The sequence below is a fragment of the Pipistrellus hanaki genome, assembly GCF_964339955.1.
Source record: "Pipistrellus hanaki genome assembly, chromosome: 5".
NCBI lineage: Eukaryota > Metazoa > Chordata > Mammalia > Chiroptera > Vespertilionidae > Pipistrellus > Pipistrellus hanaki.
The window spans coordinates 85,273,854-85,297,602 of record NC_140507.1 but is presented as its reverse complement, the minus strand read 5'-3'; the positions used below and the strand labels follow the sequence as shown (position 1 = coordinate 85,297,602).

Here is a 23,749-nt window from a genome sequence, read left to right as displayed (position 1 = left end):
CTTTCACTTTTCATCTCGTCATTCTGAACCACACAGGGCTCCCAGAATACCCTGTGCTATTTCAGACTGGCCTGGAATGGTCTCCCCTCTGGCCCCCACCTGTCAAACTCACTTTCCTTCAAAACCTGCTCGGGTATCGAATGTCTAAAGCTTTCCCTGTTCCTCATCCCCAATTATAATCACTGCCTCCAGTTCTATTTCTGTGCCTATGTCCGTACTGTTACTGCTTCTCTACGTGTACTGTGTACTCCTTGTGAACCCATGTCACATGCATCTTTGCATTTCTGGTGCCTAATACAGTGCTTAACAGATAGATGCTGCTAAACCAAAGTGTCATTTAAGTAGTTTTTGAACAGCTTAATTGAGATATAATTTATATACCATACAATTCACCCATTTATAGTGTTCGAGTTAGTGGATTTAAAAAAAATATATTTTATTGAGTTTTTACAGTGAGGAAGAGAGGGATAGAGAGTTAGAAACATCGATGGGAGAGAAGCATCAATCAGCTGCCTCCTGCACCACCACCCCTCCCCCCGGGGATGTGCCCGCAACTAAGGCACATGCCCTTGACCAGAATCGAACCTGGGACCCTTCAGTCTGCAGGCTGATGCTCTATCCACTGAGCCAAACTGGCTTCGGCAAGTTAGTGGATTTTAGTATATTCACTCTGATGACCCACATCCTGCGTGGTTCAGGGTTTGGGCTCTGGAGAAGGGCCACATGCAAATGACAGAGACGAGACAAGAACTAATAATTTGGAAATTGGGGGGTCACGTGGGAGCCCAACACAAGAAGGACTCCACTTGGGCTCCGATCCTTTTATTGGGTTTGGGATACACCTTTACCCCTTAGGCAGGCAATTTCCAATAACAGACAATCTTATCAGTAAGGATTTACATGAATATCTGGGAAGTTGCTACCATTGTCTCAACTAAACAGTGGGTGCATAGCTCTGACCTTTGCCAGGGCTCAAGGTTCACCAGCATTCTGGGCTCCTTGTCCACACCTCTCTGCTAGTGAAGACAATGGGCAGCTTCCCACAATTCACAGGTATGTACAACTATCACCACAGCCAACTTTAGAACATTTCATCATCCCCTTGTCCTCCAACTCCGCTCCTCCACTCCTAAACAGCCACTGATCTACTCTCTGTCTGTATTTCTAATTCTAGGTATTTCATATACATGGAATCATCACATATGGTCTTTTGCCTGGCTTTTACTTCATGTACTGTGTTTGAGCTTCATCCATGTTGTGGCATATGTATATACTTCATTCCTTTGGATGGCCAAATACTATTCCATTGTCTGCATGTGCCACATTGTTTATCCATTCGCTGCTGATGGACAGTTGGGTTGTTTCCACCTTTTGGCTATTAAGAATACTGCTGCCATACACATTTGTGTACAAGTTTTTGTTCGAACATCTGTTTTCCATTCTCTTGGATATGTAAGTAGGAGTGGAATTACTGGGTCAGATGGAGCTGCCAAATTGTTGGATGCGCCATTTTACAGTCCCATTTTACAGTTACGATTTCTCTGTGTCTACACCAACACCTACTTATTTCCAGTTTTTAAAAAATCATAGCCATCCTAGTGGGTGTAAAGTGCTATTCCATGTGGTATTGATCTGCATTTTCCCTACTGCCTAATGATATTTAGCAACTTTCATGTGTTTTGTTGGCCATTTGTATAACTTTGAGGAAACGTCTATTCAAGTCCTGTATCTATTTTCAAATTGATTTACTATTTATTCCCTTACGAGAGGCCCTGTACACGAAATTTGTGCACAGGTAGGGTCCCTAGGCTTAGCCGACTATCAGGGCCAATCAGGTTCCCCGCCTCCCCTTCTCCTTCTTCCCTCACTCCCTCAGCATTCACCACTGTCACTGGTTGCCCACCATGTTCCATGCCACCCTCTGGTGGTCATTGCACATCATAGCTAGTGATCAAACTCTGGGTCTCCCGGTCACACTCCCAAGGGGAAAATTTGCATATTAACTTTTTATTATATAGGATTGACTTGTAATTCTCAATGCTAGTTCAGGTATATGCTTAACAAATATCTTCTCCCATTCCGTGAGTTGTCTTCTCTCTTCCTTAATAGTTCTCCTTTCCTCCTCAATTCATGTCACGTTTACTAAACATTTATTCCATGTTGGGCATAGGGGATCTGAGATGTATGTGCCCTCCGGGGGTTCACAGCTTTACATACAAATAGTAGAATAAATACTTGATTAATATGCCCTTTTTGCTATCCCCACTCCTGCTGCTCTGGCTCATGAACTATTTTAACAATGCCTGTGATGCACAACAGTTTTTAACTTTGATGGAATCCAATATTGTTCCTTTTGTTGCCTTGTGCTGTTGGTGTCTTATCTAAGAAACCATTTCCAAATCCAAAGGCATGAAGATTTACTCCTGTATTTTCTTCTAAGAGTTACTTCTAAAATTTTTGCTTTTATATTTAGGTCTTTGAGCCATATTGGATTAATTATTGTAAATAATGTGAGGTAAGAATCCAACTTCTTTCTTTTACATGTGGCTGTCCAGTTATTCCAGCACCATTTAAAATATATATTTTTATTGATTTCAGAGGGGGAGAGAGAGAGGGAGGGAGAGAGAGAGAGAGAGAGAGAGAGAGAGAGAGAGAGAGAGAGAAAGAGAGAAAGATCAATGATGAGAAGTAACTACTGATGGGCTGCCTCCTGCATGTCCCCCACCGGGGATGGAGTCTACAAACCAGGCATGTGCCCCGACCAGCAATGGAACTGTGACCTCCTCGTCCACAGGTCAATGGTCCAGCACTGAGCCACATCGGCTGGGCTCCAGCACCCTTTTTTGCTAAGACTCTTCTTTCCCCCATTGAATGGTTTTTGTACCCTTACCCAAATCAACTGATCATAGATATCTGAGTTTATTACTGGACTCTCAGTTCTATTCCTTGATCTATACATCTGTCCTTGTGCTAGCATAGATAGCACCACAGTCTTGGTAACCATTGCTTTGTAGCACCTTTTGAAATTGGGAAGTATGAGTTCTTCCACTTTGTTAGTCTATCTCAGAATTGCCTTGATTATTCTGAGTCCCTTACAATTCTATGTGAATTTAGAATCAGTTCATCAATTTCTTATCTTAACGATATTAAGTCTTAAAAAAACAAAACATTATTGTCACCTGCCTAGTGTGGCTCAGTGGTTGAGTGTCTACCTATGAAGCAGGAGTTCAATGATCAATTCCTGCTCAGGGCACATGCCCAGGTTTCAGGTTTGGTCCCCAGTAGGTGTAGGGGATGTGCAGGAGGCAACCAATCTCTCTCATCATTGATGTTTCTATCTCTCTTTCCCTCTCCCTTCCTCTCTGAACTTAAAGTAAATAAATAAATTTTATTAATTATATATATATTATTTTTCAATATTGACTTCCAGTCCAGGAACATGGTATGTTTTTCCATTTATCTAATCTTCTTTAATAATCTTTCAACAATGTTTAGTAGTTTTCTGAGTATAAGTTATGCATCTCATTTGATAAATTTATTTCTAAGTATTTTATTCTTTTTTATGCTATTGTAAATAGAATTATTTTTTTAATTGCTTTTTGGAGTTGTGTCTTGAAAATGTATAGAAAGAGTCAATTTTTATATATTGATCTTATATAACCTTGCTCAATTCTTTTACCAGTTCTTATAGTCTTTTAGTAGATTCCTTAGGATTTGATATTTATTCGTGTGAGTAGATTCTTTCTTTTAATTTAATTTAATTTAATTTAATTCAATTTAAAAATTACATTTATTGGGGTGATTTTGGTTAACTCGATTATGTAGGCTTTGCCCTGGCCTGTGTGGCACAGTTGGTTGAGCATTATCCAGTGCATGTAAAGGTCTCCAGTTCAATTCCCAGTTAAGGCATATGACTGGGTTGGGGGTTTGATCCCCAGTCAGAGTGCATACGGGAGGCAACCCATCCATCTCTTTCTCTCTCTCTCCCTAAAATCAATAAACACATGTTTTTGGAAAAGATTATTATATGTTTCAGGTCTAGATTTCTATGATACATGATCAGTATATTGCATTGTGTGCCCACCACCCAAAGTCAAATAATCTTCCATCACCATATATTTGGCTCCCTTTCCCCCCACTACCCCACCACCCCTTTCCCTCTGACAACCACCATACTGTTGTCTGTGTCTATGAGTTTCAGTTTTATATCCCACATATGAATGAAATCATATGATTCTTAGCTTTTTCTGACTGAATTATCTGGCTTAGCATAATATTCTCAAGGTCCATCCATGTTGTCACAAATGCAGTATTCCATCTTTTCTTTCAGCTGAGTAGTATTCCATAGTATATATGTACCTCATCATCTTTACACAGTCATCTATCGAAGGACACTTTGGTTGTTTTCATGTCTCGGCCACCATGAATAGTGCTGCAATGAACATAGCGGTGCTTATATTATATCTTTGCGAATAAATGTTTTCAAGTTTTTCAGGTAGATACTCTGAAGAGGAATCGCTGGGTTTGCTGGGTCCTCTGGTAACTCTATTCAAGTGAGCAGATTCTCTTTTAAAAAAAAATATTTTTTATTGATTTCAGAGAGAAAGGAAGAGGGAGAGAGAGATAGAAACATCCATGATGAGAGAGAATCATGAATGGGCTGCCTCCTAAGTCCCCCACTGGGAATTGAGCCCACAACCTGGGCATGTGCCCTTGACCAGAATTGAACCTGGGACTTTTCAGTTCGCATGCTGATGCTCTATCCACTGAGCAATGTGAGCAGGTTCATAAACAAAAAGTTGGTGTTCAGAGGGTGGATATGTCGTGTCCTAAAACAGGGAACAGCAAGTCCAAAGGCAGGGTACTGTGGAAGCAGGTGTCTCTGGGAACATACACACTCAGGTCACTGTGGCTAGAGCTAAGGATTCTGGGTTATAGCTGATATGTGTCATGTTAAAGGCAGTGGGAGCCATGCCATCCATTCCAATAAGAATATTAAGATCATTTCTAGAAGGAGGCCCAGAAAAGACTGGTGATCAGCATGTATAACATTGATCAGCCCAAAGGTAGCTGAGAAAGCCTGCTTTCCTCAGGATGAGCAAGAACTTAAAGGTCTCTGGGTATATGCCACTGCTCCCTGGATGCCATTACCTCCAGGAATGAGTGCCAGTGACACAGTACCGCTGGCACTGTGCAGCCGAGCCCGGTCAGCTTTGGTGATGTGGCAGCTGATGCCTGCTACTGCTCACTGGGCTTCTGGACAGGAGACAGTGTTTCCGTGGAAAACAGAAGCCCAGATCGTAGGCTTTTAACAAACTCCTACCCCCGACCCCCGTAGCCAGACATTTCCAGGCAAGCCAAAAATGGGAGTGGTCTCCATACCAGCTGCTTCCTCCTCTCTGGGTCCCCGGGTCTCAAGCTCATCTGAGGGGCTCATGCCTGAGGAAGTGACTGTTGGCACAGGTTGCATCACTTGGATGAGAGCCTCGCCTGGAAGCTCCACGAGCACAGAAGTGTTCAAAGCCAAGAGTGAGTCCTGCTATGATTAATGTTCCCTGAGGCACGAGGGAGCTAAACAGAAAGGGCTTGGGGAAACCATCACTTAGGAACTAAGCTCACAAGATGCCACCTTGGCCACTTTTGAGGGGCCATTTCTTAGAGAAACTAGGTTGTTTGTCTTCCTGGTGTTGAGTTGTATACGTTCTTCATATATTTTGGAGATTGACCCCTTATCTGATAAGGCTTATCAGATGAATCTTTGGCAAATACGTTCTCCCATACAGGGGGCTCCCTTTTCATTTTGTTGATGGTTTCTTTTGCTGTGCAGAAGCTTTTTAGTTTGATGTACTCTCATTTGTTTATTTTTTCCTGTATTTCTTTTGCCCTTAAAGTCATATTGGCAAAATATCGCTCTGAGAGATGTCTGAAATTTCACTGCCTATGTTTTCTTCTGGATTTTTATGGTTTCACAACTTATGTTTAAGTCTTTTATCTATTTTGAGTTTATTATGGTGTAAGTTGGCAAATTAGTTTCTTTTGTTCTTTCTTTGTTTATTTTATTTTGCATGTCCCTGTCCAATTTCCCCAACACCATTAATTGGAGAGACTGTTTGTACTCCATTGTATGCTTTTTCCTCCTTTGTCAAATATTAATTGACCACAAAGGCATGTGTTGATTTCTGGCCTCTCTAGGTTTTTGTTTATTTGTTTTGTTTTGTTTTTTAAATATATTTTTATTGATTTTAGAGAGGAAGGGAGAGGGAGAAGGATAGAAACATCAATGATGAGAGAGAATCATTGATTGGTTGCCTCCTGCATGCCTTCTACTGGGAATTAAGCCTGAAACCTGGCCATGAGTCCTGACCAGGAATTGAACCATGACTGTTTGGTTCACAGGTCAACACTCAAACACTGAGCCACACCAGCGGGGCTGGGCTCTCTGTGGTTTTGTTTGTTAGTTTTGGTTAATCCTCACTCAAGGATACTTTTCCATTGATTTTTAGGGGGGGTGGGGGAGACAGATGGAGAGAAACATTGATGTGAGAGAAACACATCATTGATTGTCTCCCACATATGTCCCAACTAGGGCCAGAGATCAATCCTGCAACCTAGCTCCATGCCCTTGATCAGAATCAAACCTGGAACCCTTCAGCCTGCAGGCCGACACTCTATTCACTGAACAAAACTAGGTTGGGCTGGGTTCTGTTTTGTTCCATTGATCTACATGCCTGTTCTGTTCCAGTACCAGTCTGTTTTGATTATAATGGCTTTGTACAATAGTATAGTTTGATTTCTGCCATTGTGATCCCTCCAACTTTGTTCTTCTTTCTTAAGATTGCTCAAGGCGATTTGGGGTCTTTTATAGGTTCCATATATTTTTTTTAATATTTGCTCTAGATCTGTGAAAATATGCCATTGATATTTAATTGCATTGAGTTTATAGATTGCTTTGTGTAGTATGAACATTTTAATGATATTAATTCTTCCATGAACATGGTATATGCTTCCTCTATTTCTTTTTTTAATGTCTTATAGTTTTTTGATTAGGTCTTTTACCTCCTTAGTTAAGTTTATTCATAGGTACCTTCTTTTTTTTGTTGCAATAGTAAATGGAATTTTTTTCTTAGTTTCTCTTCCCAAGAGTTTATAATTAGTGTATGAGAATGTCACTGATTTCTGGATATTAATTTTGTAACCTGCTGCTTTGCCAAATTCATTTATTAGAGCCAGTAGCTTTTTGTTGGAATGTTTAGGGTTTTCTATGTACAATATCGTGTCATCTGCAAATAAATTGCAGTTTTACTTCTTTCTTTCCAATTTGGATGCCTTTTTTTCTTCTTATCTGATCGTTATGGCTAGGACTTTCAATACTAAATTCCTTGAGCATCCTTATAATCATTACTTTGAATTCTATGTCTCATAAATTGCTTGCCTCAGCTTTATTTACTTCTTTTTTTCTGGGGATTCCTCCTTGTCTTTCATTTGGAGCCTGGCTCTTTGTCTCCCCATTTTAACTGTTTCTTTGTGTTTGTTTCTATATATTAGATAGAACTGCTATGACTCCCAGTCTTCATGGGGTGGCCTTATGTAGTGTCTTGATAGACCCAGTGGAGTCTCTTTGATCTCCTGATCTGGATGCTTAGGAATCTCCCTTGTGTTGGTTACTTGGGGTTTCCTGTTGTAATTGGGTCTTGATTGTTTTCCCCTTCATGGGTCTGATCTCACCTTAGGCTAGCTGACTGTGAAGGCACAACCCCAAGGTCATGTGAGTTGTACAGGTGCTGAGAAAGAGCCATTGATGAACCCTCCTTTCTTTCCTCTTCTGCCTCAGGAAACAATAGACTTTAGCATTAAATCACTGTTGGAGACACCGTTGTAGGGATTTCAACTTTGGTAGTGACACTAAGGCTTCACACATAGGAATATAGACTGAGATGCTAATGTTTAAACCATAAAAGGCCTTTAAAATGTATTTTACATTATTGATTTGAGAGAGGAACATTGATTTGTTACTTTACTCACAAGGCATTCATTGATTGATTCTTTCTTTTTAATTAAAAATATATTTTATTGATTTTATATGGAGAAGAAGGAAGAGGGATAGAGAGTTAGAAACATCAATTAGCTGCCTCCTACACATCCCCTTCTGGGGATGTGCCCGCAACCAAGGTACATGCCCTTGACAGGAATCGAACCTGGGACCCTTCAGGCTGATGCTCTATCCACTGAGCCAAACAGGTTAGGGCCTTTGGTTGAGTCTTGTATTTACCCTGTCCAGGAACCAAACCCACAACATTGGCATATCGGAATGATCTGTGACCAATGGAGCTACTGGGCCAGGGCATACAGTAATATCGCCTTGACGCAGCAGCACTGATTTTGGGTTTTCCCTGCCCCCTCTCTATGGGTGTGTGCTATAGAGATAAGATTTGTTTTTACAGACAGTGTAAATTTGGCTCTCCTCCTGATCCAATTTGAGTGTCGCCAGCAGGCACATTTCAAAGTGTTTAAAATTGTATCCTCAGCCTCGCCAGGAAACAGCCTGGTCAGAATGAGATTCCACCCAGAGCTAGAGGTGGATTGTGGGGAACCCCATCGGTCATAACAAATTATTTCTCACAAAGGCCTCTTTCTGGAGGCTGAAAAAAATTCAGCGCTGCATGCCTACCTTCTCACCGTTAAATTGTGTCCTGAACATTCATGCTCTGTGTCCAGAAAGAGATGGGACTGAGGTGAAATCTTTGGCCAGGGGCCCCAGGGACCAGCCCTGGCCAAGCATGATGTCAAAGTCGGCGATCTTGTCCGATGTGGTTCAGAAGGACCCCCTTGGCTGCCAGTCACTTCCTTCATCCTATAAGCACACCCCATTCACCCCAAACAGCCCTCCTCCACAAAGGAATGTGTTCCATGTGGGGTCAGCAGTACCCAGACCGCAGCTGGGGTAGCCCCTCTACAGTGCACTCTGGGCCCTGAAAGAGAACCATTCATCACTGCTGCTGGCCGAGCAAGGGTCCCTGGCGGCCTGCGGGGGATGGAGAAGACTCTCCCACCACATCCCCTGACGCCAGATCTGAATGCCTACATCTGAATGCAGATGCAGAGACGTTGAATAGACTGTTCCATCTGGGGAAAAGAATTCAGCTGAGCCCCACACTTCGCCGTTGAGTACGTGGCCACTGCTCCCAGCTGGGGGCGTGGCATGGCTGTTTATGTGATGCATCCCATTTGGGTTAGGCGAGCCAGCTCCTGGGAGCTCCAGAGCACACGGTGCGGAGCAAGTGATGGGAAGAGTGAATCATTTCCCCCACCTGGGGCCTCAAAAGCAGCAGAGCTGTCACACAAAGCTGGAGTCAGAGTGAGGCCTGCTTTAAGAGGGTCCTGTGCCGTAGATAGTCACGTTCGAGGGTGTAGGGATGGGGGACAGTTGAGAGAATCAGCCTGTGTACGGACTGCTTTTTGCTTAATGTATGAAATGCACTATGCACAAATTTTATGTCTTTTCCTCCCTTATCTGTGTTGTTAACTAGGACTCTGTTGGTCACATTGGGCATTCTTTGATTGGGCCACGAAGTAAGATGTCAGCGGTAAGAGGCCACAGCCTATGATATTGTGTAAGAATGTGCTGCTGAAGTCAGTAGCCATTTGACTTTCAGAAAAATTGCTAGGCAGGCAAGTTCTACAGCACAGAATGCCTTCTTCAGGTGGTGATGGAGTGATTCAAACGGGACTGCTTTGGAGGAGGGGGGAAGAAAAACATTGGAGTGGCCCCAAGGATATCATGAGGCCCAGAGATGTTTGGGGGAGCAGGCCTTTCACACTCTTTCCGAGGTGAAATGATTCCGCTGTCAAACTAGCAACCTAAGAAAAGGACCCTGGAAATTCCCACTGGACGTTTTCTTTTTCCTTTTGGAACCTGATTGGGTCAAGGTTAAGTAATGGATTTTCAAATACTCATTCATTATCAGTACAATGCCACTCTCAGAATCACAGAAATCATTGTTCCCATAATGTCCTAGGAAGTTCCTCGGGTGACATATGCTTTAAAACTAAAGATGTCTTCCGATAAATGATGTTTATCAAGCTATTGAAATAACTCTCTTCAGGATCAACTGAGAAGCTTGAGCAAGATCCAGGTCAAGAACCGCTTTCTCCCCCTCTGGCTATACCTCAGCCTCTATTCTCACAAGACCAGGAGGCCCAGGTTGGCTTATGTCCTGCTTAAAAGTCTTATTTGCAGCCCACCCTCCCATTGAACTCAGCACCTGCCTCATTTACATAGCACAAGTGAAGACACCTTTTTATTTAAGTAAGTAAGCTTTCTCCAATAGTGTGTATTCTTTTTTTTTAAGCACATTTTATTGATTTTTTTCAGAGAGGAAGAGAGAGGGATAGAGAGTTAGAAACATCGATGGGAGAGAAACACTGATCAGCTGCCTCCTGCACACCACCTACTGGGGATGTGCCCGCAACCAAGGTACATGCCCTTGACCGGAATCAAACCCGAGACCTTTCAGTCCGCAGGCTAACGCTCCATCCACTGAGCCAAACCGGTTTCGGCCAATAGTGTGTATTCTTTAGGGCAAATGATTATTTCTAGTTTTCAAATATATCGTTGCAAGAGATGGGTCCAGGACGGAACTACCTAAGCTCATTCTTGGGAGTTCCCAGTTCCCCAAATAACACTTGGGGAAGTCGGAAGAAAAAAAATTGAACATGACCAATTGTGTAATGCAGCTTAGCATCTTGTAGTTGGCATTTGGCACTGCTTGCTGACCCAATTCTAGCAAGCAGTGCCTGTTTGAACCAAAATGTTTGAACCAAAATGTCATATATATTTGTTAATCCTCACCTGAGGATATATTTTTTCCATTTAGAGAGAGTGGAAGGGAAAGGGAGAGACAGGGAGAGAGAAACATGGATGTGAGACAGATACATCGACTGGTTGCCTTCTCCATACACCCCAGCTGGGGTAGGGGATCGAGCCTGCAGCCGAGGAGGTATGTGCCCTTGACCAGAATCGAACCTGTGACCCTTCAGTTCTTGGGTGGACCGCCCTAACCACTGAGCAAAATTGGGTAGGCCTTACCCGATATTTTTGACCACCTACTATGGGTGGTCAGGAATTTAAGAAATATATCTTTGATTTTATATATTTATAAATTGTTTTCAGAGAGGAAAGAAGAGGGAGAGAGACATAGAAACATCAATGATGAGAGAGAATCATTGATTGGCTGCTTCCTGCACCCACCCTACTGGGGATTGAACCCGCATCCTGCACATATGCCCTTATCCAGAATCGAACCTGGGACCCTTCAGTCCACAGGCTGTTTGATGCTCTATCAACTGAGCCAAATCAGCTAGGGCTATTTGTTTTTTCTTTTTTAACAGTATTGAAAAGTAGATGTTTCTTGTTTTCCCTTAAAAATTTTGCTTTTAAGTAGTACATATTTCCATTTTATAAAATACTGAGACTTTGAAAATCTGCCTGAGGTCACAGAGCTAATAAGTAGAAGAAATGAAATTTGAATCCACTTCTGTGTGACTCTAAGCCGGTGGTCCATGTGGCTTACTGGCAGCAGAGTGGTGGCCCCTGTCCCGCTGCTTCCTTGAGGAGAAGAATGTGCAGGCTGGGTGGATGAGTCGCTGCATGCAGGGAGCTGATTCAGGCTGCTATCTGTCAGGAATGCTTGGGACCGTGAGTCCCTGTGATATGCAGGAATTCTATCCCTAGCTGTTCCAGACACCCCCTGAGGGCCAAGTGTCTCTGTCAGCAAGTTTATACTAGCATCAACCGTGTGAACGCTGTATCCTCAATGGACTGAATTGAATGTAAGAATGTCTTCAACTGCCCCGTCAAGAGTCCCCTGAAAACATATCAGGGAAGATCCTTTACCACTTTCTGCTGAGCCCTAGCCGCACTCCTCTGGCATGTGCTGCCTCTTACTTGTGTCAGTCAAAGGCTGTGGTCCTGGGGCCTCTTGCCTTGAACCCTCCCACAAGCTACACTGTGTTAGTAATTAAAACCATCTGCTCCATAGTTCCTGGACTTCACGTGGGCGAGGTTTTCACAGAATCCTTTGACCTCCTGGGGACGGTCCTCTGCTGCCTGGAGAGGGCTGGTGAGACCTGGGCTGTAGAGATGCTGGCAGGTAGATGTGGTCAGGTAGAGGGTGGCCCTAGAGTTTCCATAGTGGTGGTATCTCCCTGGTGCAATCTCCCTGGTGCAGGCTCTTCCTGGGTTGCCAATGACCTTGGAGATTTTCAAAGGTGAAGGCTGAGAAAAGATCTTCCTGTTTAAAAACTCCCCCAACTGTGTATCAGATAGATGTTTCCACCAGGTGTGTGTGTGTGTGTGTGTGTGTGTGTGTTTAATCCTTACCCGAGGATACTTTTTAATTGATTTTAGAGAGAGAGGAGGGAAACACAATTGCCTCCCATATGTGCCCCAACTGGGGGTCAAACACACAACCTAGGTATGTGCCCTGACTAGGAATCGAACCCACAACTTTTTGGTGTTGGGAATGACACTCCAACCAGCTGAGCCACCTGGCTAAGGACTCCACCAGGCTTTTTGATGTCTTTAGAGAAATACAACTTTCTGAGCGAAGAGGAAGAGCAGGTGTGAGGAGGAGAAATGTGTCTTCCATCAATCCAAATGTCATCAAATGTTCCGAAGGGTCAAAGAAGAATGAATTTACCATATTTGTTTATGATTCAAGACATAGTGTAATTCTGTGGATTTTTAAAATTATTTATTTGAAATTGAAAACTTTTGTATGAAACCTTTGCATTCTGCTTTTTAAATATTTTTAATTTCATTTTTCAATTACATTCAATGTTATTTTGTATTAGTTTCATGTATACAGTGGTTGGGTAATCATATACTTTAAAAGAGATCCCCCTGATATTTCAACTATCCACCTGGCCCCATACATATTACAATACCAGGGATCAGGCCTAAACCGGCAGTTGGACATCCCTGTCACAATCCTGGACTGCTGGCTCCTAATCGCTCACCTACCTGCCTGCCTGTTTGCCCCTAACTGTCCCTCTTACTGGCTTGGTCGTAGGCAGCCATCTTGTGAGGACATGACAGTTATTTTGCATATTACCTCTTTATTATATAGGATTATCGACTATATTCCCTCTGCTATACTTTACATCCCCATGACTATACCATAACTACCAATTTGTACTTCTTAATCCTTTACCTTTTTTGCCCTGCCCCCCACCTCTCTCCCCTTTGACAACATCAGTCTATCCAACCCATTTTAACAAGCACCTGACCTGTGCTAGGCGGGGGCCCACAGCACCCCTGCAGCTTTAGCAGAGAGAGGACTTCTTCAGCCACCAGGAAACAGCCTCACCCAGCCTGGTTGGCAGGCGCCCATCTGGGCACGGCTCCAGCACAGCTGTTGCTGGCTGGTGGGAAAAGCCAGGCGCAGAGCCTGTGGGCAGTTCCCGCCCTGGGACCCTGGTAGGTCATGCCTGCGCCCCGCAGGCTCACGTGTGCAGCTGCCCCTCGGACACAGGACCACCTGGACCATCAGGACCAGCTCCTATGGACTGCAGAGTCTGTCCTGGTGCCGCCCTCTGCAGTTGGACCACCTGCCTCCTCTGCACCTCCAGCCAGGGCTCAGGTCTAAATGCGTCCTCTGGTGGCAGGCGGCCCGTGCTGCCGATGCCCGGGTGAACCAGCTGAGCTGCAGCTGTGAGACCACCCTGAGTGGGTTCCCTATAGGCCACCTCGCCCCCTGCAACGAGGGTCTGGGATGGAGGAGGGCTGTATCTGAGCTCAGAACTGCAACAGCCACCAGGAGAAGCCTGACCTATCCTGGTTGGCAGGCTCCCACCAGGGGAGCAGGCGAGGCCTTGGGCCTGCAGTGGGTTATGGTAGAATGAAGCCTCGTTGAAGGAGTGGTCCAGCACTCCATCTACCCGAGCTCTGCTTTGGACGTTGGCTTCTACCTGATGTGTTTTTTGCTCCTGAGGGCTGCATAGATGCCCATGAAAATGAATTTTGACAAAGCATTAAGGGAAAGATGAACTTTTTGTTTGTTTTGTTTTTGAAATGTTCATTTTTAAAAAATATATATATTTTATTGATTTTTTACAGAGAGGAAGGGAGAGGGATAGAGAGCTAGAAACATCAATGAGAGAGAAACATCGACCAGCTGCCTCCCGCATACCCCTACCGGGGATGTGCCTGCAACCAATGTACATGCCCTTGACCGGAATCGAACCCTGGACCTTTCAGTCCGCAGACCGACGCTCTACCACTGAGCCAAACCAGCTTCGGCTGAAATGTTCAATTTTTAAAAATATATATAGTTTTATTGATTTTAGAGAGGAAGGGAGAGGAAGAGAGAGAAATAGAAACATCAAAGATAAGAGAGAATCATTGATCGGCTGCCTTCTGCACACCCCCCACTAGGGATTGAGCCCACAACCTGTGCATGTGCCCCTGACAGAATCAAACCCGGGACCCTTCAGTCCACAGGCCGACCCTCTATCCACTGAGCCAAACCAGCTAGAACAAGGGAAAGATGAACATTTAATAGAAAAAGGGATAAAAATCATGAAGAGGTAATTTCCTAAAAAAAGCAATATAAGTGACCAATAAGTGGGGGTGTGGGGTGGGGAAGGGAGTTGGGGGGCGGGGAGACTCAACCTCTCTAGCAACAGAATAAATGCTAGTCATAAGATACCTTTTCCTGCTTATCAGTTTGAAAACATGGTCACAGCTGGAGTGTTTGAGGATGTGGGAAACCTATATCCTGTATTGACATGAATATTGGCACAGTCTTTCTGAAGGGCAGTTCATATACAAAAGTGTTCACTTTTTACCAGCCCTTTGACCCAGCAATTTTATTATTAGGAATTTATTCCAAGATGATGGACAGTTTAGAGACAAAAATATTAATTTCAACAATCTTTATAGCAGTAAAAAATAATAATAATGATAGCCCTGGTCAGGTAGCTCAGTTGGTTAGAGCGTTGTCCTGATACTCCAAGTTTGTGGATTCCATCCCTGGTCCGGACACATACACGAATCAACCAATGAACGTATGAATAAGTGGTACAACAATTTGATCTCTCTCTCTCTCTCTCTCTCTCTCTCTCGCTCTCGCTCTCGCTCTCTCAAGTCAATCAATAAACTAAAAATTAAGAAGAAAGGTGATAAGATTATTGTAACCAGAAACCCAAGTTCTGTTGCCTGCTACCACAAAAACCAAACTCATTACACAGAGCGGGATTCCTGTCACAAAGCCCATCTCCCCATCCCAGGGCAGGCAGAGATTTTTATAAGGTGGGGGAGGCAAGTCAGAACAAAGAGATCAAGGGGAGAGGCTTGAAAAGTTCTCTACATGCAGGCCAGACAGTCATTCCCATGAAGACCTGGAAACTGGTCAAGAGATGGTCTGTTGTGCATCATCCTGGTTCTATGTTTGAAAGTCAGCAAATTTCCCAGAACTGGGATAAACTGCAGGTCGGAGTCTTTATCTTCTGAAGTTAGTTCCTAGGATTCTTATACAAACACTAGAGGACTCATGCATGAATTCAATCACAGTGGGGTCTCTTGGCCTGGCTAGTGATCGGGGCACTTTGGGGCCAGCTGGCCTGGGGAAGGGACCGTGGGAGGTTGGCCAGCTGAGGGAGGTTGGCTGTAGGAGCACTGACCACCAGGAGACAGTGCCTGCGTTGAGTGTCTGTGTCATAGTGACTGATCGACTGGTCCTTCGATCAACCAGTTGTAATGGTCACTTAGGCATCTATATAGATAGATGCTTCAAGCTACCTATTAGTCAGAGTCAGCATCTACAGGAATAATGTCAAATGAATGGTGGGGTGGCTAACAATTCCCACTACTACATTATAAGATGGAATATTGAGGCCTTAGCTGGTTTGGCTCGGTAAATAATAGAGGATCAGCCTGTAGACTGAAGGGCACATGCCTGGTTTGCAGGCTTGATCCCCAGTAGGGGGTGTGCAGGAAGCAGCTATCAATGATTCTCTCTCATCATTGATGTTTCTATATCTCTCCCTTCCTCTCTGAAATCAATAAAAATATATTTTTTAAATTGTGTAATAAAAGTTGCGTAAAATAAGAGATAATGAGGTGTAATGTGTGCAATATACTGTGAAATGTGAAGAGCAGTTTACAAAGCACAATGTAGATTAGGGGTGTCGAACTCAATCAGAGAAGGGGCCAAAATCTAAAATCCAGCCTAAATCTCGGGCCGAATGGTTTACTGAACAGTCATAAACTAACAATGTCATAAACTGACAGCGGAGTGCAGTGATGACAGCACGGTGCGGGCCACATTGCAAGGCCTGGCGGGCTGGATTTGGCCCGCTGGCCTTGTTTTTGACACATGTGATGTAGATGATTCCAGGTTTTTTAAAGTTTTATTTTATTCTTGAAAGTTTTATAGATGTCTCCTGCTTCCCCCTTTTGCCCTGCCTCCACCCATCTCCTACCACACCCCAGGCCTTCACCTGTCCATTGTCTGTGTCCATGGGCTTATAAATTCTTTGGTTCATCTCTTCCCGCCCTCCTTCTGGCCTTCCTTCCGGCCCTGCCTCTGAGATCTGTTAGTCTGTTTCACACTTCCAGGTCACTGGTCCTATCTTGTTCATCAATTTATTTTGTTCCTTAGATTTCACATATAAGTGAGGTCATGTGATATCGGATGATTCCAATTTTGAAAAGCAAATATTTATGTACAGAAAAGGGCCATAAGCGGTATACGCCACAGCGGTGTTAACAGTTACCTCTGACAGTGGTGCTGCGAATGATTTTCTTTCTTTGACTTACAGCCTTGCCCACATTTTATCACCAGCTCCTATAACTTTGGCAATAAGAAGCAGCAACAACAAAACCCCATAAAAGTTATTTTTAAAAGAGGAGGGAAGCAGCTGGGTGCAATCATTTACAATTCCCCAGAGCGAGGCGTCGGAGAAAGGCCTGCAAAAGAAGCAAACATTTCAGGAGCACTTTTCTAGGAAGATTTAGGAGTTGAACACTGGCCATTCCCACCAATGAGAGATTCCAAGATGAAGGGTGGAGCAGTTTATAGATATGCACACCCAGAGATTAAGATTTCTTTTTTAAAAACGAAGGAACACTCCCCCCCTCCCCCCATTTCTTTTTGAGATAAGAATAGGTGGTCTGGCCGAAACCAGTTTGGCTCAGTGGTAGAGCGTCTGTATGCGGACTGAAAGGTCCCAGATTCAATTCTGGTCAGGGGCATGCATGTACATTGGTTGCGGGCACATCCCCGATAGGGGGTGTGCAAGAGGCAGCTGGTCGATGTTTCTCTCTCATTGACGTTTCTGGCTCTCTATCTCTCTCCCTTCCTCTCTGTAAAAAATCAATAAAATATATTAAAAAAAAAGAAAAAGAAAAAAAGAATAGGTGGTCTGGCCGAAACCTGTTTGCTCAGTGAATAGAGAGTCAGCCTGCCGACTGAAGGGTCCTGGGTTTGATTTCGGTCAAGGGCATGTACCTTGGTTGCGGGCACATCCCCCATGGGGGGTGTGCAGGAGGCAGCTGATCGATGACTCTCATCGATGTTTCCACTCTCTCCCTTCCTCTCTGTAAAAATCATATATATATATAAAGAATCGGTGGTCTGGAGTGAGGGGGACAGTGGGAGGTAGTAGGCACGGGAAGCGTCAGGGGCAGTGAGCACAGTGGCGAAGGACACAGCCCAGGTCAGCCTGCTGCCCTCTTACCCACATCCTGGCTTGTCCCTTACCATTGATGCAACCCCAGGCAACTCGCTGACCCCCTCTATGCCTCCTTATCCTCCTGAGGCTAATAATGGTGTTTATTAAGTGGATGAATGCCCTAACAGTTTATTTTCCCTTTTATCGCATTTGCAAATATTTGTAGAATTTCTATCTATTATTGGTTTACAGCTTAATTCTACTATAGGCAGGCAACACATTCACTGTGATTTCATTAAATGTGTTGAATCTTGTTTTATGACCCAACTTAGGGTCCATTTGGGTTAATTTTGCATGTGAATTGAAGCGAATCTGCCTTCTGTAGCTGCTGAATGCGGTTGATAAAACCTTGTCAGTTAGTCCCGTTTGTTAATTGTGTCCTTCACATCTTCAGGGCAAGGATCTGTTTGCCTGCTTCATCGGTTACTGACAGAGGTGTGTAGAACCTCCCACTGTGGTTCCCTCTCAATTTTTTTCCTGTTAAATCTGTCAGTATTTATTTTATTCATATTGGGTCCATGTCTTCTTGGCAGGTTGGCTCTTGCATCATCATAACCTGTCCCTTTTTGTCTACAGCCACGTTTCTTGTCTGAAAGTGACTTTATCTTTCTTCGTACCAGTGTTTGTGTGCATTGAATATCTTTTTCCACCCCTTTACTGTAAGCCTCTGTGTCTTCTGAAAAAAAAAAAAAATTAATATTGTTTTGTTAAATCATCTGATGTCACTCTTGATATATTCGGGTTTAAATCCACCATCTTACTTTTTTTTTTTTTATTGTGACAACTATTTTGTGTTACTTTTTTCTCTACTTTAATTTGGAGTAATCAGTACCTATAATAATAAATGTGTAATATGCTAATTAGACCGGACAGCCAAATGACCTTTGAGACATCATTCCGGACATCCTTTAGCAGCAGCAGGGGCCAAAGCAGAGGCAGTTAGGGGTGATCAGGCAGGCAGGTATAGTGGTTAGACGTGATCAGGCAGGCAGAAAGGATGGCGAGTGGTTAGGAGCCAGTGGTCCCGTAATTCAGGATCAGGCCTAAACTGACAGTTAGACATCCCCTGAGGGGTCCCTGATTGCTAAAGGGTGCAGGCCAGGCTGAGAAACTCCACTCCCACCCCCTCACCCCGGTGCACGGATTTCATACATTGGGCCTGTTTTTTTTGTTTTTTGTTTTTTTAAATAATTCCATCACCCCCTTCCTTATTACCCTGTTCATGCTACTTTGCTTTTACTCTTATGATTACAACATGCAGCTGTTAGGCTTTGCAAATCTAATAGAAAATAGTAATTTTACCACTTCCAGACAATGCAAGGACCTTGGAATACGGTTCATTTAACCTCTCCTACCTTTTGTGCTGCTGTTGATGTGCTTTTAATGATGTATAGACAGGGCTGGGCAAAATGAGCTTCACAGTCGTGGGTATGTGAAACAGTTTATTCTTGTATTATTATTTATTAATTGTTGTATTACTTATTTCTATTATAACTGTACACCTACTTGTGCCCACCCCATATTTTAACCCCCACGAGTCATTTTATTGTGTTTACAAGGTTGATCCTCCTTTAGATTTACCTACAAGCTGCCCTTCCTATACCCTCATTCCTCCTGCTCCTCCTTACTAACATCTCGGATCAGTTTTCCTTTGGCCTGAAGAACCTTTTTTACTATTCACATTTTATGGATCCTCTGCTAACAAATTCCCCCCGTGTGTGTGTGTCTGCAATGTCCTTGTTTTACATTCATCCTCTCCAGCAGTTCCAGAATCCCAGGTTGACTGCTATTGTTTTCCTCCTTTTGAAAACGTCATGCCATCGCCTTCCTCCTCCCCTTGTCTTCCTTTGAGAGTTCCGCTGTTGGTCTCTGCTGCTCCTTAGAAGGTAATGCTCCGTTTGTACTGTGGCTGCTTTTAAGGCTGGGTTTTCTGCAGCTGGGTTTTGATGTGCTCAGATGCTGTTTCTATGTAAACTATACTGCTTGGGCTGATAATCTGTCATCAATTTTAAATCATTCTTGTCCATGATCTCTTCAAACAGTGCTTGCCTACATGCTCTCTCTCCCCTCCCGGGGAATTCCAAGTATGTGGCTGCCAGAGCTTTCTAACAATAGAGCACGGCTCTGTGCTCTCACTTGGGCCCCTTCCACTCCAGCCCCGGCCTCAGTAGCAGAGCCCCCCCTCCTGTTAGAAGGCTCCGGGAGGCTGCCCAAAGCAAGCTTCTCAACCTCTTGGCCAATGCCTTGGGAACTGGCTAATGTCTGAGGGGGTTGAGGGGCAGGTGAGCAGACATAGGTATGAGGCTCACCTCAGTGCACTTCCTGTCTCTTGGGGTTCTTGACTCTTGCTGCCTCTATAGGGTTCCAGTGTCTTCAAATACAGGCCTTCAGAACTTCATCTCCTATTCCAGCTGTTCTTGTCCGGTCTTTCTAATTACAAGCTGGTCAGCTGAAGCCAGAAACATGAGGTGCTGTGTGCGAATGACACAGGGATGGCTTTTGCCCGTCCGGGCTGTGGGTTTGGTAGAGCCTGGCATGGCAACAGTATAAATCAAAATGCTGTTTTTAAGGGAACCAGAGAAGACATTCATTAGAATCTGGGAAGGTTTCCTTGAAGAATGGGAGGGCTCATGACCTAGGCCAGTGGTCGGCAAACTCATTAGTCAACAGAGCCAAATATCAACAGTACGATTGAAATTTCTTTTGAGAGCCACATTTTTTAAACTTAAACTATATAAGTAGGTACATTGTCATTAACTAGGGTCCTCCTAAGCTGGCCTTTGCTAAAAACTCAAGGCACCAAAGAGCCGCATGTGGCCTGCAAGCCACAGTTTGCCGACCTCTGACCTAGGCTATTTGGAGGAAAGGGAAGGGATGGGAAAGGAGACATGTTGCTCTAGGAGGTGGAACAACTGAAACCAAATGCAGGCTGATCTGATGGGGTAGGTGACATGGGAAGGGCTGAGTGGGGGCAGGGAGAGAAGCGTAGTTAGAACTGAAGCAAGGAAATGTAGACACATGCCAGATTGAAAGGTGTCTGTGTCCCAGGCGAATTTGGACATTGTAGAGTCAATTTTTTATTTTTTTTTGTTAATCCTCACCCAAAGATGTTTTTTCATATATATATATATATATATATATATATATATATATATATATATATATATATATATATATAGTATTTTTCGGACCATAAGACGCACCGGACCATAAGACGCACCAGTTTTTAGAGAAGGGAAATGAAGAAAAAAAGATTCTGAAACAAATAGTGTCCTAAAATATTTTATGTGCATTAAAACCCAACATCACAGTCATAAACACATGTAATCAACCCTGTAAAGTAAACAGCAGCATTTAGAACCATTTTAGAGCCGGGCAAGCACACAGAGACCACACAGAGCCAGGCAAGTAAAAAAACTTTTTTTTTACAGTATATGTGTAGGCTATATTTGGACCATAAGACGCAGGGACTTTTTCCCCCCACTTCTGGGGGAAAAAAAGTGCGTCTTATGGTCCGAAAAATGCGGTGTGTGTGTGTGTGTGTGTGTGTGTGTGTGTGTGTGTGCGAGAGAGAGAGAGAGAGAGAGAGAGAGAGAGAGAGAGAGAGGGGAGATACATTGATTGGTTGCCTCCCACTCATGTTCTAACTGGGGCTGGGGATCAAACCAGCAACCCAGATACGTGCTTTTGACTGGGAACCGAACCCAAGATCCTTCAGTGTGAGGGGCTGATGCTGTAACCACTGGGCAACAGCAGCCAGGGTGGAGTGATGCTGAACTGTGGACGTTTTGGTAGCTTGGGAGTGATGCGTTCTGGCTCTGCCTGCAGTCATGGTGTAACTCTGGTTCCGAATTTTCTCTTTTGTAAAATAAGAGTAATAATCTCTGCCTCCTCCACTCGCGCCTCAGCCTCTAGTGAGGGTAGATGAGCGCCTGCATGCAGACACGCTCTGATGGGCACGAATGTGGCCAGGGCAGGGGAGGCAGGATGCTCTCCTTCAGGGCCAAGCTTTGGTCTGAGGGGCTGTCACAGGACCTACAACCCTCTGGCCTTGTTTGTGAGTAACGGGAGAGGATGGCTGGGTGTTCAGTGACACTGAGCCTTCCACAGTCCTCAGTCTCACTGTACCCTCAGTGCTGTCATCTAGGCACCAGCACCCGCCGTGGGGAGGGGCCCTGACATGCCATCCCAACAGCGGTGAAACTGCTTCTCGCTGCTGACAGCATCCCTCCTGGGCAGCTCTGGGCAGTTACCTGGTCCTTCATTGATGGCAGTGAGCCATGAGCAGTACGATCAGCCTGCCCTCTGTGCCTGGTTAAAATGAAGTGTACTATGGCACCTTTAGTTTCCACCTCCTGGTCCTGGTTGTGCTTTGGGTGGCCCCATATGCTGAGTGTGTTTTCTTTTCCACGAGACACACCTGCAGTGCCTTTGAGATCGTTTTCCCTCTCTCCGAATTGTGAAAGGGCCAAGGCACATGATCTTGTTATGTGACCTTACGCTGGAACTCTTGGAGGCAGGCTCTGTCTGGGTATGGGGACCATGATCTTGAGAATTTTAAATGTTTGTTAGATGCTCCAATAGTGTTTATTAGATGGCATTCATTCAACCTTCAAAACAATGCTGTGAGCTGGATATAATCATCGTCCCCACTTCATATTCAGGAAACAGAGAAGTGAAGCGTTTTGCCCAAGGTCGTAGAGCTAGTAAGGGTCAGAATGAGGATTCACACTCAGATTACCTGGCTCCAGAATCCGCTCTTCCCCACGCTGCTGTCCTGCCCACCTTTCCCCGATGTCAGGCCACTCAGCCTCTTTCCTGTTTGCCACGAAGAACGTCATGCCTCTCCTCTGTGCAAAGAGCAGGCTGCTCTCAGCCCCTGCACCCCTCGGGGACAGAGGCTGTGAGCTGTCACCAGGGCAGGAAGGCTGCATTCTGAGGCTGCTGCTTGCAGAAGCCACAGTTCAGCCAAGGACAGGCCCTGTGTCCAGCTGTTCAAGGGGCTTTGCCACTAACCTTCTCACTCTGCGGCCTCGGCGGTCTCGTGGCCCAGAGTACAGACATGCTGCGACCAGAGGCACGGTGGGCGTGTGCTGGTGTCTGAAGGCAGAGCCCAGGGGGTCAGATGTGTGCGCAGCGGGAACAGCTGCTCAGGAGCAAGTGGAGACAGACTCCAGGCCTCCCGGTGTTGTTCTCAGCACCCGGAGGAGGCTGCTTCCATCCAGGGCAGCTAAGGTCCAGAGGGAGGGAGGACCTTACATGGGAGCCCCCAAGAGTCAGTATAGCATTTCCCCAGCAGCGTGGGCCCTGGAACAAATCACCCTCTCCTTCAAGAAACAGGTCCATGAACCTATGCTAGTCACTCTGGAGGAGCCAGAGAAGTCCTGCCCATAAGTTTGTGACCATGCCCTAACCTGTTTGGCTCAGTAGATAGGGCGTCGGCCTGCGGATTGAAGGGTCCCAGGTTTGATTCCAGTCAAGGCCATATATCTTGGTTGCAGGCACATCCCCAGTAGGGGGTGTGCAGGAGGCAGCTGATCGATGTTTTTCTCTCATTGATGTTTCTAGCTCTCTATCTTTCTCCCTTCTTCTCTGTAAAAAAAAAATAAAAAAAATCAATAAAATATATTTGAAAAAAAAGAAGTTTGTGACCTACTTGGGGACATCTGGGAGGGGTGAGAAGAATGTCTAGATAATAAGCCTGTCTTGGAAGCGGGATGTTGCCCAAGGAGGGATTTGAGGTGGGCCCTGGAGATGGAGCAGGTGTAAGAGGTGGGGAGAGAGAGGGAGTGCTGGAGACCCTCTGCTAGCCCTTCCCACCTGCTCTCTCCCCCCACCATCCCCTGTGCCCAGGAGGCCAACCCATGCAGACTCCACCAATGGGCTTGGGTTTGCCCAATGGGAGGCACGGGGAAGGGAGAGAGGAGGAGAGTGAGGCCCCTGCCTCTGTTGCTGTGGGTTGGCTCTGGGACCCTTCACTGAGGCCACAGCTTCAAACTGGTGGCCCTCTGAGCTT

General features: G+C 44.8%; 1 protein-coding gene across 2 annotated transcripts in view; it reads left to right on the top strand.

Moving 5' to 3' along the window:
- LOXL2 (lysyl oxidase like 2) overlaps window positions 1-23,749 on the top strand; it is a 95,071-nt gene that overhangs the window by 7,698 nt on the left and 63,624 nt on the right. The gene's annotated exons all lie outside the window — the stretch shown is intronic.